Raw genomic sequence first — 14,477 nt, forward strand, 5'->3', positions numbered from 1 at the left:
TGTTGGGCTTTTAATATTAGTCTTTGTTGCTTTTTCCTTGAGTGTGTGCATAAAGTTTTCTGCATGAGAAACAGATTTCTTATTAAATATCTCATAGATATTTAATGCACTCATAGTAAGTGTATTGTTGCTTCTCTTTCCTAGTTCTTACCTGCTGGAGTGTTGCTGTGAGAGTTAAGTCATTTGTTTTGTGTTTGTAGCCAGATACCCCATTGGTAAGGGATGGGAGAGATTTTTTTTTTACTGCATATTTATAAAGGGACTGGAGGTAGCTACTCCCCTCTTCTAAAAGGATCTCCTCCTTACTCCAGCCCTTTAGTATATAAATAAAATCTCTTCATTGGCTTTTTAGGCCTAGAGATATCTCCAGCTACTGGAGCTTCATTCCTTCTTGCCATATAAATACTTAGGGAGATAATGTTCCAGTTTTTCCTATGTCTTCAGAGCCAAACTGTGTGCTTTTCCTGGGATGTAACAGGTTTGCTTTGGGGAGATAAGAGACGTTTTAAATAAATAGTTATAGATCTAATCCTTATGCTATTTATGGTATGCAAAAATGTTTCTAGGAGAAGTGAAAGCAGATGTTCTTTATATTTATAGGATGTATTCCTTGGCTCAGGGGATTACGGCTTTAGGGAACACAGAAATTCAGGGAAGTTTTATTTTGTCCATAAATTTTTCAAATATTTTTCTGCTCTATTCTTTTCCCCTTCTCTCTCTGGGTCTCCCATTTACCATTTCTGGTTTCCCTTAATCCCGGGTGTAGCCCTTAGTCCTGAGATATAGCTCATAATTCTAAGACTTGGCCCTTCAGGGATGCCACTAAAAAGTCCAAGGGAAGAACCAAGAGTCTCCAACTAGTCAGGGCTTAACTTTAGGTTCTTTCTCTCCAACACCATGCAGCTACTAAATTTGTTCATTCTGTTTTGGTCCCCATTTGCTGTTTTCTGTTGTTTCTTGGATCCTCTTTCTGATCTTACAGTTTAGGAGTCAGTCAAGCGTGACAGACAACTTCTCTTTTCTTGACGTAAACTTTGTCATTTCCCTCATTTCTGGCACTTAGTGTTAACCTGTGTGTTCTACATTTTGTTTTCCTTTATCTCTGTCCTTTGTTGTATTTCTGTTTTTAGTTCTTTCTTTGTATCTCTCATTCAATGCTTTCTATATTGCTGGTTCTCTTCCAGGATTCTATTGTACCTTTTGGTTGTCTTTGCATTTGTAGTTTATTTTTAATCACTCCTACCCTTTCCTAGATAATATCAGGCTGCTCTCTTGATTTCACTCATTTCTCTCAGTGGCTTTTTTTTTTTTCAAATAAATGATTGGCTTTCCTATCTTCTGCAGATGCTTATATAATAAAATTCTCTGACATATTTTGATTCAACTCTTCCTCTGAGTTTTCAGCATTACCTAGTCCTCATTTTGTTATGGCTATTGTTGTTTTGGTTTTACTCGTCTGTTATACCAACAAATACTTTCTGCACACTCATGATATTACTCTATTCTGTGAGCTATAGATATGACTGCAAAACGATTCACCCAGGTCCATGGCCTCATATATCTACTTCAGTAGGGAGGCAGACAATAAATAAATAAATACATGCATCTCTCATAATGATGGCTCATCAGAAAAATAAAATAGGGTAAGGAGATCAAGAATAACCAGGAAGGCACATTGTTTGCTGTTAGAGAGGGTGTGTTTACTGCCTCCATACCACTTATGGATCCTCTAGGTGCTTGTTGAATCTGCTGTTATTTCAGTTTGAAGGCAGATTGATCCTAGAACCCAGGAATGTTTTATTTTGTTCAAGTCTGCTTATTTCCCCCTTAATCTTGGCTTTGGAGTATGAGGAAATTCTGAAATTCCAAGAGTGAACATCTGGATCAACCTTTTTCTACCTTACCCTCCAGCATCTGTTGGTCTATTTTGACTTGTTTACTTCTGCCTTCCATTTGTTTTCTGTGAATTGTATCTTCTGGATTCATATAGAAAATTAGTGGGTAGGATGATTAATAGAACTTTACTGATTGAGTTAGACAGTGAGAGGGAGACTGTCCCACGTTGCCAGGAAGATCCACACTCCTGGGAATCATGTCCCACATAGAGAGGGGGAGGACAGTGAGTTTGGCTGTGGTGTTAGCTGAGAGAGAGAGACCACATCTGAGCAACAAAAGAGGTTCTCTTGGGGGTGACTCTCAGGCCTAATTTTAAGTAGGCTTTGCCTATCCTTTGCGGGGTTGAAGTTGCATATGAACAAACCCCAAGATTGAGGGCTCAGCCTATTGCTTTGGTTGTCCCCCACTGCTTGTGGGAATATCAAGAATTCTCCATTTGGGGAAGTTGAATTTCCCTCCTTTCTCACCATTCCCCCAAGCTATAAAGTCATACAGTTATATAGGGGCTTTGTATGAATACGAAATAGTAAAGTTAGACTTCTAAATGGTGATTGTTGTCATTATGAGCCTCAACTCTCAGTTTGCATTAGTATTTTTGTTTTGATTTACAACAGCTAGGTATTATTATTCACGCAGAAGCATTTGAAAATATTAGCTATCTTTTTAAAAGTTTGTCCTGAAATCTTGGGATATCCTTTCATCAAATTACGCCTGAAGCAGGAAAGAGCAGTAGGAATTTTTTGTTTTAAAGTGAAACCCTAATGATATATAATACCTGATCACATATCCTTTTAAAAAATATACTGTAGTAAGATATATAACATTTCTCATTTTAACCATTTTTTGGTATATGATTCAGTGACATTAAATACATTCAATGTTGTGCTACCATCTCCACCATCCATTACCAAAACTTTTCATTATCCTAACAGAATCTCTATCTTCATTAAACAATAACTATTCATTTCTCCTTCCCCTTAGCCCTGGTGACCTTTATTCTATTTTCTGTCTCTATGAATTTGCTTATTCAGATATTTCATGTGAGTGGAATCCTACAGTGTTTGTTCTTTGGCTTTATTTTACATAGCATAGTATTTTCAGGGTTCAACAAGTTGTAGCATGGATCAGAACTTCATTCCTTTTTTAAATATTTTTAAGATGCTTTGAACAATTTTTTTTAAACAAGGACATATAGAAATTTGCATTCAAGGAATAGTACACATTCTCTTCAAGTATACATACAGTGATTATAAGAACTCAAGCCACAAAGGAAGGCTCAACAAATTATAAAGTTTACAGTAATAAATTAACCAAAATACAGAGTAAGAAAGTGGCCCCCAAATCTCCATTTATTTGGAAATTTTAAAAAAATCCAGGACTTCTGCATAACCAATGGACTAAAAAACTGCAATTCCAAAATATAAAATGTTCTTAAGTTCCTGACCTCACTGTCATTTAAAATAATAATTGTTCATTTTTTCCTTTCTGTTTTATTTCTTTATACATTTTAAACATGATTGTTTTATAGTCTGTATTTTTGTTTTAAATAGCTTTCATTATGTGACTCTTTTCATGTGCACCTTGTAATTTTGTACTGTGACCTCATGTTTAGCCCAATTCAACCTGTAAGAAGTCACAGGATCCTGGATTAAGAATGAGTTCCTATAGAGCAGGGGTTGGCAAACTTATTCTGTTAAGGTCAGAGAGTGAATATTTTAAGTTTTGAAGACCACATGGTCCCTATTACAACTGGCAGCCGTAGATAAAATGCAAATTATGGGGGTGGCTATGCGCCAATGAAATTTTATTACAAAAACAGGTGGTGTGGCAGATTTGGCTTGTGGGCCTAGTTAGTCAACCCCTGCCCTAGAAAAACATTAACTTTTGCCTCTTCCAGATAACTTTGGGTGCTACCAGTTTAGGATTATTTAACATTCTAGTTTAGAGTTTTCTGCACCATGCAACAGATAGAATTCTTTGAACCTTCAAACCGTGCGAAGGTAAGCCTATGACTATAAATTCTCAAGAGTGACTTTTTCGTATTTGGAGCCAAGAACAAGACAAGCTAAATTTTCTTGTAGTCTACCTTTGTCAAGAGGTGAAATTTCTTTTTATTTACATACCCTTCCAGTAGACTATAATTCTTAATAAATTCTGATATATGCTGGGTCTCAATTCTAGAACTTCAACATGTGTTGGTCTAAAGTCTTATCTCTTGTTCTTAGATCAGACCTTCAAAGCCAAAGTTCCTGACGTTTCTGGTATTGACAAATGCTAGTTTACCATTTGTTTTATAGTTTTTTAGTTTGTTGGTTTTTGTTTGGGGCCTCTGGATATTTCCCTCATTTTCTTGAGAGAACTTCATTCATTTTTACAGGTGAATAATATTCCATAATATGTATACACCATATTTTGTTTATCCATTCATCTGGACACTTGGGTTGTTTTCATCTTTTCACTATTGTGACTAATGATGCTGTGTACAAGTATCTATTTGAGTCCCTGTTTTCACTTCTTTTGGGTGTATGCCTAAATGTTGGGTTGCCAGGTCATATGGTAATTCTCTGTTTAGCTTTTTGAGGAACTGCCAAAACTGCTTTCCACAGCAGCTGTACCATTTTGTATCCCCACTAACAATGCACAAGGGTTCTACTGTCCTTGTATCCTTGCTAACACTTATTTTCTATTTTTTAAAAATTTATTTAATATAATAGCCATCTGAGTGGGTAGAAATGGTATCCATTATGCTTTTTTTTTTCACATGGTTAGGCACTGGGAATCAAACCTAGGTCCTCTGGCATGGCAGGCAAGCATTCTTGCCTGCTGAGTCACCGTGGCCTGCCCTCTCATTATGCTTTTAATTTGTATTTCCATAATGACAGTGATGTGTTGAGTATTTTTAAATATGCTTATTGGCCATTTATATATATTCTTTGAAGAAATGTCTATTCAAGTCCTTTGCTTATTTTTTAATTTGTCTTTTTGTTGTAGGGTTGTAGGAGTTTTTTATATAATCTGAGTATTAAACTCTCAGATATATGATTTGTGACTTTTTTCCTATTAAGGTTACCTTTTCACTTTCTTGATAATGTCCTTTGATGCAAAAAAGTTTTAAATTTTGATGAGGCCCAATTTATCTATTTTTTTCTTTTGTTGCTTGTGCTTTTTGTGTCATATCTAAGAATCTATTGTCAAATGCAAGGTCATGAAGACTTCTCCTTGTGTTTTCTTTTAGGTATTTTATGATTATAGTTTTTATATTTAGGTTTGAGCCATTTTGAGTTCATTTTTTTAATATGTTGTGGGGTAAGCATACAACTTTATTCTATTGCATTTGAAACTCAGGTTTTCCCAGTATCATTTGTTGAAGAGACTTTTGTTTCCCTATTGAATATACTGAGCACTCTTGTCAAAAATCAGCTGGCCATGAGTCTCTCTAAGCCCAACTCTGCAAGTGAAATCATTCCCCTTTCCACTACTTGGGACATGATATCCGAGGGTGAAAGTCTCCCTAGTGATGTGGGAGATACTCCCAGGGATGAATCCAGACCTGGCACCATGGGATCAACAATTCCATCCTGAGCTAAAGGGGGGAAAGAGTGTAACTACTAAAGTATCAGTAACAGAGAGAGTTCAAATAGAGTTGAGAGGCTACTCTGGAAGTTGCTCTCACACAAGCTTCAGGTAGACCTTGCTACCTATCATAACCTGCCAACCCCCAACCAGGACCATTCCAGCCAATCCTAAAGAACACTTAGGGCATTATGTAAGATTCCACAAGGGTTCCAGACAACTAGAGTAATTTTCCAGAAACCTGCAACCTCTAGTTGGGTCCTTGGTCCAGATAAGTCCTGAAACCTAGCCCAGCCTCTCCAGAACATCAGATAGTTTCATCTCCCTACCCCATATTTGTGACAGACCCTTCCAATATCAAAAATTTAGAATTCCCATAGCCCAAACAACTCCAGTGAGAGGTATGGAAAGATTAGAGGTAATGGTGGAATTCTACATAGACGATAGGACTTATTTGTAACAAATGAATATGAATGCTGAATCATTAAATTGATCTCTTTTAACCTCCAGTATTTTAGAACAGGTAGAAGTAAAAACCTAAAATTGTGAAATTGTAACCCATTCAAAGTCTGAAATATGTTCTACAACTAATTGTGGTGCTTCGCTTTGAAATTTACAGCTTTTTTGTACATATGTTATTTTACATAAAATAGGAAGGAAAAGGAAGGCGATTATGATGATAAAAATGTATTTAAGCCCTCTAGTCTTCTATATTCTGGAGAAGCTAGAAGGAAAAATATGAGAGAATCATATGGTAACCCTTGACAAACTCTGGGAGCTGTCCTATAACCACTTGTTGAGGAGTGCTTTGAAGACTATTGCTTTTTTATTTCTTTGTTTTGTATGTATATTATACTATACAATAAAAAAAGTTAAAAAAAAAACTGGCCATAGGTGTATGAGTTTCTTTAGGACTCTCAGTTCTATTCCATTTGTCTGTATGTGCATTCTTATACCAATTCCACATCGTTTTAATTACTATTAGTTTGTTGTAAGTTTTGAAATTGAGAAGTGTGAGTTTCCAAATTTATTCTTTTTTGATATTGTTTTGATTATTAGGGGCCCCTTGCAATATGAGTTTGATGATTGGGCTTTTCCATTTTTGCAAAAATCAGCTACTGAAATTTTAGTAAGATTTATGTTGAATCTGTGAATCACTTGGGTACTATGGCATCTTAACAATATGAAGTCTTCTAATCCATAAACATGAAATGTCTTTCTTTTATTTAGGTCTTCTTTCGTTAATTTTAGCAGTATTTTGTAATTTCATTGGTTAAACTTACTCTTAGATATTTTATTTCTTTACGTGCTATGTTAAATGAATTTTTTTTTTAATTTTCCATTTTGGATTGTTTATTATTGCTGTGAAGAAACAATGGATTTGTGCATGTTAATCTTGTGTCCTGCAACTTGCTGAATTCGTTTGAGCTCTAGTAGCTTTCTTGGGCATCCTTTGGGATTTTCTCTATGTTGGATCATGTCCTTTAGGTGTAGAAATAGTCTTAGTTTTTCCCTTCCTTTTTGAATGTCTTCCCTTTCTCTTTTCTCCTCCCTCTCTTCCTTCCTTTACTAGCTAGAACTTCCAGTACAATTTTGAGTAGTGGTGAAAGCAGGCATCCTTGTTTTGTTCTACATAATCTATTCTCAGTAAATTGGACAAAAAGCCCTGCCCTGCTAACTTACAGCGAATTCTGAGCCTTGTTATTCCCAGTTTTGGTTTCCTAACCTGTAGCAAGGGTCATCAAGTTGGAGATTGTTAGAAATGCATAAGTGCAGGTTACACTTTGTTCTTGGGAAATCAGAAATTACATTCTAATAATAATACTATGGTAGTTAGGTTCAGGTGTCGCCTTAGCCAGGTGAAGGTGCCTAGTTCTGTTGCTGTGAACATGAGCTAATGGCATGTGAAGCTCATCTGTTGCTGATTACATCTGCAGTTGGCTAGGAGGCATGCTTGCTGCAATGAATGATGTTTAATTTAATTGGCTGGATGCTTAAATGAGAGAGTTCAAGGTAGCACAGCCTAAGCAGCTCAGCATACCTCATTTCACCACTTGCAGCTCAGCCCAGGCCTTTGGAGATGCAGAAAGGAATCACCTTGGGGAAAGTTTTTGGAACCCAGAGGCTTGGAGAGAAGGCCAGCAGAGATCACCTTGTGCCTGCCCGGGGAAGAAAGAACCTCGGTTGAAAGTTAGCTGCCTTTCCTCTGAAGAACTGCATGTTTTTAATGAAATAAATCCCCTTTTATTAAAAGCCAGTGCATCTCTGGTGTGTTGCATTCTGGCAGCTAGCAAACAAGAACAAATACCTTGTGATTTATATGCATATTAAATTTGGGAAAAACTGTTAACTTTAGAGTGAGTCTGGGATTCTACACTTCCAACAAGCTTGCAGATAATGGCGTTACTGCTGCTCCATCAATCACACTTTGAATAGGTGCTACATTTTGTTACAGCGAGAAATTTAGGCAGTTATTTGCATTAATTCTTAAGCTGTGACAAGAACACAGCCAGTAGAATATTTCTGCATTGACCTGGCAATTATTAAGCACTGTGTATGCTGGAACAATATATTTGTTCTCTTATTTAGTTTGTTAAAGTATATATGTACAGACCTGGATTTAAAAAATGCTAGAGAACTACATCTTTTGAAATCTTTGAAACATTTTCAAGGAGTTCAAATATATGCATGGAATGGCTAACAAAAGCTAATTCCAAGGTTTGCGTAAAATGTTTTCTCCTGGCAATACAGGCCAGTGCTTTTGAATATTTTGCATTTCTGGTTTTCAAAATAGTTAAAAATATACCTCAAAAGAGAAACGAATATCTAGAACTCTTGAAAATCACAATGTGAAAGGCATTGGTAGAGCAAAAAGGCTGTGTACAAAGTCCCTAACTGGGGTACAAAGTCCCTAACTGGGGCTTTGGGCCTGAGAGACTCTCTGAGCCTCTTTTTCATCATAAATAGAATTAAAGGTTCCCAGTAAATGGCCTGTCTCTTTTAATGAATTCCTAAGTTTCTTTGAATTCTTTGGCCTGCATTCATCCTGATAGTGCTTTATAATTTCATGAAGTCCATTTGCTTGATTTAAAGGGGTTTATAGAATAGTGGCTTAGAGCCAAGGATTAACTCAGAAAAGGATATGTCCTTGAGCACATAAAAACCTACAGATGAGGATATGTAAAAGAGCTAATGTTGGTTCTTTTCCTATATGGTTGTTTTGAGGGTTTAAAGAGAGTAGTGCATGTAAAGCAATTAGTGTATTTGTTAGCTGTTGTTCTTTACACATGAGAAAATTGAGTTTGGAGAAGTAAAATAATCAATTTTTTTGAGATTCAATATGTAGTTAATTTTAGACCTTAATCTGGAAACCAAATCTCCTAATTCCTACAACACATTTTCTCAGTTCTTTAGCCAGGCTTTCCTGATAAGCCCGTCTTTTAAATTTTTAAACATTTCTAATTTTTAATAATTTCTTTAAATATTTTTCCTACTCAATAGTAGAGAGAATTTTACTTTTATAGTTTATTTTCTATATGAGTATATAGATTATAAATTTTGTTTAATTTTTAAATATTTTATTAAAAATTATTGTGAATTAAAATTAACAGAAATGTTATGCATAACTATAACTATATAATGGAGTACAAAATTTATATGCAACTTTCAAATTGGTAAACTCTGAAAAATTTCTTCAACTACCCACACACATATTTTCAAACAGATGTGTAAATGGTATAATATTTATGATTTTTGGTCTAAAGGAGGTGTTTTTTATTCTTGGTTCTCTTCTGCCCATGTAACACCACAAACATAGTAATTCACCAATCTAGATCTTCCTTCTAAATTGTTTCATCACATTTATAATCCTCTTCACAATCACAGAAAAGTGGTGAAAAGTAAACAAAGTCTCTGGACTATTTGAATTTACCTTCTAGCATTGCATATACAAACACACATGAAATATATAGGAAGACACTTAGGAGGGATAGGTAACCAAGATGACGGCTTAGCAATGTGCGTGCTTTAGTTTGTCCTCCAGAACAACTACTAAATAACCAGAAACAGTACAGAATAGCTCCTGGGGCCACATCAGTGACCAGACACACAGTGTACCCCAGTCTGGACCAGCTGGACCGGCTACGAGCACCCCCAGAACATGAGTTCCCCAAACCGCAGCGGCCGGCGCCCTGCCCCCACAGGCTGCTTCCCAGAGGGGAAAGGAAAGGGACTTTACTAGCAGCAGGGGCTAAGCCCAACCAAATGCCAATTGTGGAATTAATTAACAAATTCTGACTACTAAAAATAGGCCAGCAGCTCAGGTGAACCTGGTCAAAGTGGAGGCCACTCATTTTTGCCCTGGCGCCAAGGGGGCAGCACTGATGGAAAAAGATTAAAAAAAAAAAAAAAGAAACAGAGGTTTTTGTGGCTGTGTTTCTACAAAGGCTTGAGTGCATTTGGATACAGCGGCAGGACTTCTCAGGCTGCAACTGCCCCAGGCATAGGCAGTAACAAGCTCGTTTGAGGACTTGTCTTGAGCCTGTGCCTTCCCCAGGGGAGGGGTGAAGCCCAACTCAGGTGGAATCCCTCCCTCAAGGAATTCAGACACCAGGCATTGGTAATTTGAAGCCATTAAAACCAGCCTACAACCTCTCCTCTGTCTCCACCACGCCCCCAGCAGGGAGAGTCTGCCAATGTTAAAGGTACTGCATCTTCTTATGCTGGTGGGACCTGCAGGCAGACAAGCACCACATACTGGGCAGGATAAGAAAAACAGAGCCAGAGACTTCACATGAAAGTCTTTCAACCTGCTGGGTCTCACCCTCAGGGAAAACCAACACAGTGACTCTTTCTTCCTGATAAGAGGCCAGTTTGGTCTCGGAAAATCCAGCTGGGGTCTATAATACCTAAATAGACGCTTCTAAGTGTGTGTGTGTGGGGGAAGGCACCACACAAACAGGGCAAGAAACAAGAAAACAAGAACTGAAAAATTCTCCTCTGTTAAACAAAAATTAAGCTACAGGTCCAGATAAAGCTGAACTGAATGTCAAAGAACAGATAGACAAGAAATTCATCCAGCAAGAAAACCCTAGGTAAAACAAGTGACAACAATCTCCAGAATAAACTAATTCAGGTTATTAAATGCCTAGGCTCGAGCAAAAAAATAACAGATCACACTAAGAAAGTTGAAGGTGTGTCCCAGTCAAAGGAACAAACCAACAATTCAAATGACATACAGGAGCTGAAACAATTAATTCAGAATATGTGAGCAGACATGGAAAACCTCATCAAAAACCAAATCAGTGAATTGAGGGAGGATATGAAAAAGGCAAGGAATGAACAAAAAGAAGAAATTGAAAGTCTGAAAAAACAAATCACAGAACTTATGGTAATGAAGGCAAGGTAGAAGAGATGAAAAAAACAATGGAAACCTACAATGGTAGATTTCGAGAGGCAGAAAATAGGATTAGCGCACTGGAGGACGGAACATCTGAAATCCAACAAGAAAAAGAAAATATAGGGGAAAAAATGGAAAAATATGAGAACGGACTCAGGGAATTGAAGGACAATATGAAGCGCACGAGTATACTTCCTGTGGGTGTCCCAGAAGGAGAAGAGAAAGGAAAAGGAGGAGATAAACTATTGGAGGAAATTATCACTGAAAATTTCCCAACTCTTATGAAAGACTTAGAATTACAGATCCAAGAAGTACAGCATACCCCAAAGAGAATAGATCCAAATAGACATACTCCAAGACATTTAATAATCAGAATGTCGGAGGTCAAAGAGAAAGAGAATCTTGAAAGCAGCAAGAGAAAAGCAATCCATCACATACAAGGGAAGCCCAATAAGACTATGTGTAGATCTCTCAGCAGAAACCATGGAGGCGAGAAGACAGTGGGATGATATATTTAAATTACTAAAAGAGAAAAACTGCCAACCAAGAATTCTATATCCAGCAAAATCGTCCTTCAAAAATGAGGGAGGAATTAAAACATTTCCGGATGAAAAATCACTGAGAGAATTTGTGACCAAGAGACCAGCTGTGCAAGAAATACTAAAGGGAATACTAGAGACAGATACGAAAAGACAGAAGAGAGCGGTGTGGAGAAGAGTGTAGAAAGGAAGACTATGAGTAAAGGTAAAAAGAAGGAAAATTAGATAAGACATATAAAATCCAAAAGGCAAAATGGTAGAAAAAAGTACTACCTGTACAGTAATAACACTAAATGTTAGTGGATTAAACTCCCCAATCAGAAGACATGGACTGGCAGAATGGATTAAAAAACAGGATCCATCTATATGCTGTCTCTTCTCAAAGGACATGAGGGTAAGGACACAAATGGACATTTGCACACTGATGTTTATAGCAGTGTTGTTTACAATTACCAGGAGATGGAAACAGTCAAAATGTCCATCAACAGATGGGTGGCTAAACAAACTGTGGTATAATACATACGATGGAATATTATGCAGCTGGAACACAGAATAAAGTAATGAAACATGTAACAACGTGGGTGGACCTTAAGGACATTATGCTGAGTGAGATTAGCCAAAAACAAAAGGAAAAATACTGTATGGTCTCACTGATATGAACTGACATTAATGAATAAGCTTGGAATATTTCATTGGTAACAGAGACCATCAGGAGATAGAAATAAGGTAAGATATTGGGTAATTGTAACTGAAGGGATGTGTATTGTGCACCAGGACTGAAAATAAAAATTCAGAAATGGACAGCACAAGACTACTTAACTGTAATACAATTATGTTAAAACACTGAATGAAGCTGAATCTGGGAATAAGAGGGAGGAGGGCAGGGAGCATAAATGGAATCAGAAAGAAAGATAGATGTTATAGATTGAGATGGTATAATCTACGAATGCCTAGAGTATATAATGATAGTGACTAAGTGTACAAATTTAAATAAGTGTTTTTGCATGAGGAATAACAAAGGAATGTCATTACTGCAGGGTGCTGAAAATAGATGGTAATTAATATTTTAATATTTCAACTTATGTGTGAGACTACAGTAAAAAATGTTTATTTCGTACAAAATTTATATTTTGACTAGTGCATTTCCTAATATAACTTATGTAGATAGCTTGGTTAAACACCATAAATACATGGAACCTTGAGTAGGACATGAGATTTTGTTGGTTTGTCCAGAGTTATGCCCCGTTGAATCCCAGAGTGATTTCATCAGTGAGTGGAAAAGTATTTTCAAAGTCCCCTTGGGAAATGGTGAGAACAGGGGAAAGTTCAACCTCCCCAAGTTGGATTCTTGATATTCTCACAAGCAGTGTGGACAACAAAAGCTCTAGGCTGAGTCCCCAGTCTTGGAGTTTGTTCATATGAAACTTAACCCCACTAAGGATAGGTCAAGCCTACTTAAAATTAGGCCTAAGTGTCACCCCCCAGGAGAGCCTCTTTTGTCGCTCAGATGTGTCCTCTCTCTCCAGCCAACACAACAAGCAAACTCACCACCCTCCCCCTGTCTATGTGGGACATGATTCCCAGGGGCGTGGACCTTCCTGGCAACGTGGGACAGAAATCCTAGAATGAGCTGGGACTCAGCATCAAGGGATTGAGAAAACCTTCTCTATCAAAAGGGGGAAGAGTGAAATGAGACAAAGTGTCAATGGCTGAGAGATTCCAAACAGAGTCGAGAGGTTGTCCTGGAGGTTATTCTTCCGCATTAAGTAGATATCACCTTGTTATTCAAGATGTAATGGAGAGGCTGGAGGGAACTGCCTGAAAATGTAGAGCTGTGTTCCAGTAGCCATGTTTCTTGATGATGATTGTATAATGATATAGCTTTCACAGTGTGACTGTGTGATTGTGAAAATCTTGTGTCTGATGCTCCTTTTATCTACCATGTCAACAGACGAGTAGAACATATGGAATAAAAATAAATAATAGGGGGAACAAATGTTAAAATAAATTTAGTTTGAAATGCTAGTGATCAATGAAAGGGAGGGGTAAGGGGTATGGTATGTATAAATTTTTTTTCTGTTTTTGTTTTATTGTTCTGTTGTCTTTTATTTCTTTTTCTGAATTGATACAAATATTCTAAGAAATGATCCTGATGATGAATATGCAAGTATGTGATGATATTGTGAATTACTGATTATATATGTAGAACGGAATAATCATATATTAAGAATTTTTGCATTTCTTTCTTAATTAAAAAATTTTAAAAATATATAGAAAGAGGTCTATTCAGCTGTGAGCATATTAGACAATTCTCTGAATCTTGATTTTTCTCCCTCAGTATCATCAATCAACTTTATCTCATATTCATTCTTTTTCTAACATGTTTTATTGTAAAATAAAACATATTTACAAAAAAGTGAGAATTTCAAACTAATTTTTAAGGAGTTTTATAATAAATTTCAAAGTATAGTATGGGTTATAGTTTCATCATTTCAGGTATTTCTTTCTAGCTGGTCTAAGAACTGGAGACTAAAAAGAAATATCCACATAATGTTTCCGTAGTCATATTTATTTGTTAAGTCCTGTCTTCTCTGTTACAACTCCTCTTTTCTCTTTTGATCCTTCTCCCAATCTTTAGGGATATTTGGGCAATGACCATTCTAACTTCTTCATGTTGAAAAGGGGTGTTGACATTATGGAGTAGGGGTGTGTACCTGGTTAATGCTTTTGGAGTCGCTGGTAACTCTGGATTTCAGGGCTTATTTGGCCTAGGAACCCTCTGGTGGTTAATGGGTTTGTTTGTTTTTTTAATAAGTTTTTTATTGTATAATATATTGTCTATACAAAGCAAAGAAATAAAAAAGTAATAGTTCCTGAAGGACCCCTCAATAAGTACTTACAGGACAGCTTCCATAGTTTATTATGGGTTACCATACAATCCTCTCAGAGTTTTCCTTCTAACTACTCCAGAATATAGGAGGCTAGAGGGTATAAATATTTTTTTATCATCACAAGCAACTTCTTTTTTGTGGAAAATAACATATATACAAAAAGCAATAAATTCCAATGCA

At 36.7% G+C, this 14,477-nt stretch overlaps 1 protein-coding gene across 5 annotated transcripts in view; it reads left to right on the plus strand.

Moving 5' to 3' along the window:
- The window catches only part of DYM (dymeclin), a 603,069-nt gene that overhangs the window by 148,030 nt on the left and 440,562 nt on the right, over nucleotides 1-14,477 (plus strand). Inside the window, exon 1 of one of the 5 annotated variants that reach the window (XM_077135507.1) lies at nucleotides 3,704-3,896. The exons of the other annotated variants lie outside the window; for them this stretch is intronic. The gene's annotated coding sequence lies outside the window, so the exon portion shown is untranslated. Of the gene's footprint in view, nucleotides 1-3,703; nucleotides 3,897-14,477 lie in introns of those variants that run through there. 5 annotated transcript variants of the gene reach the window in all.

This window comes from Tamandua tetradactyla, chromosome 18 (genome assembly GCF_023851605.1).
Source record: "Tamandua tetradactyla isolate mTamTet1 chromosome 18, mTamTet1.pri, whole genome shotgun sequence".
NCBI lineage: Eukaryota > Metazoa > Chordata > Mammalia > Pilosa > Myrmecophagidae > Tamandua > Tamandua tetradactyla.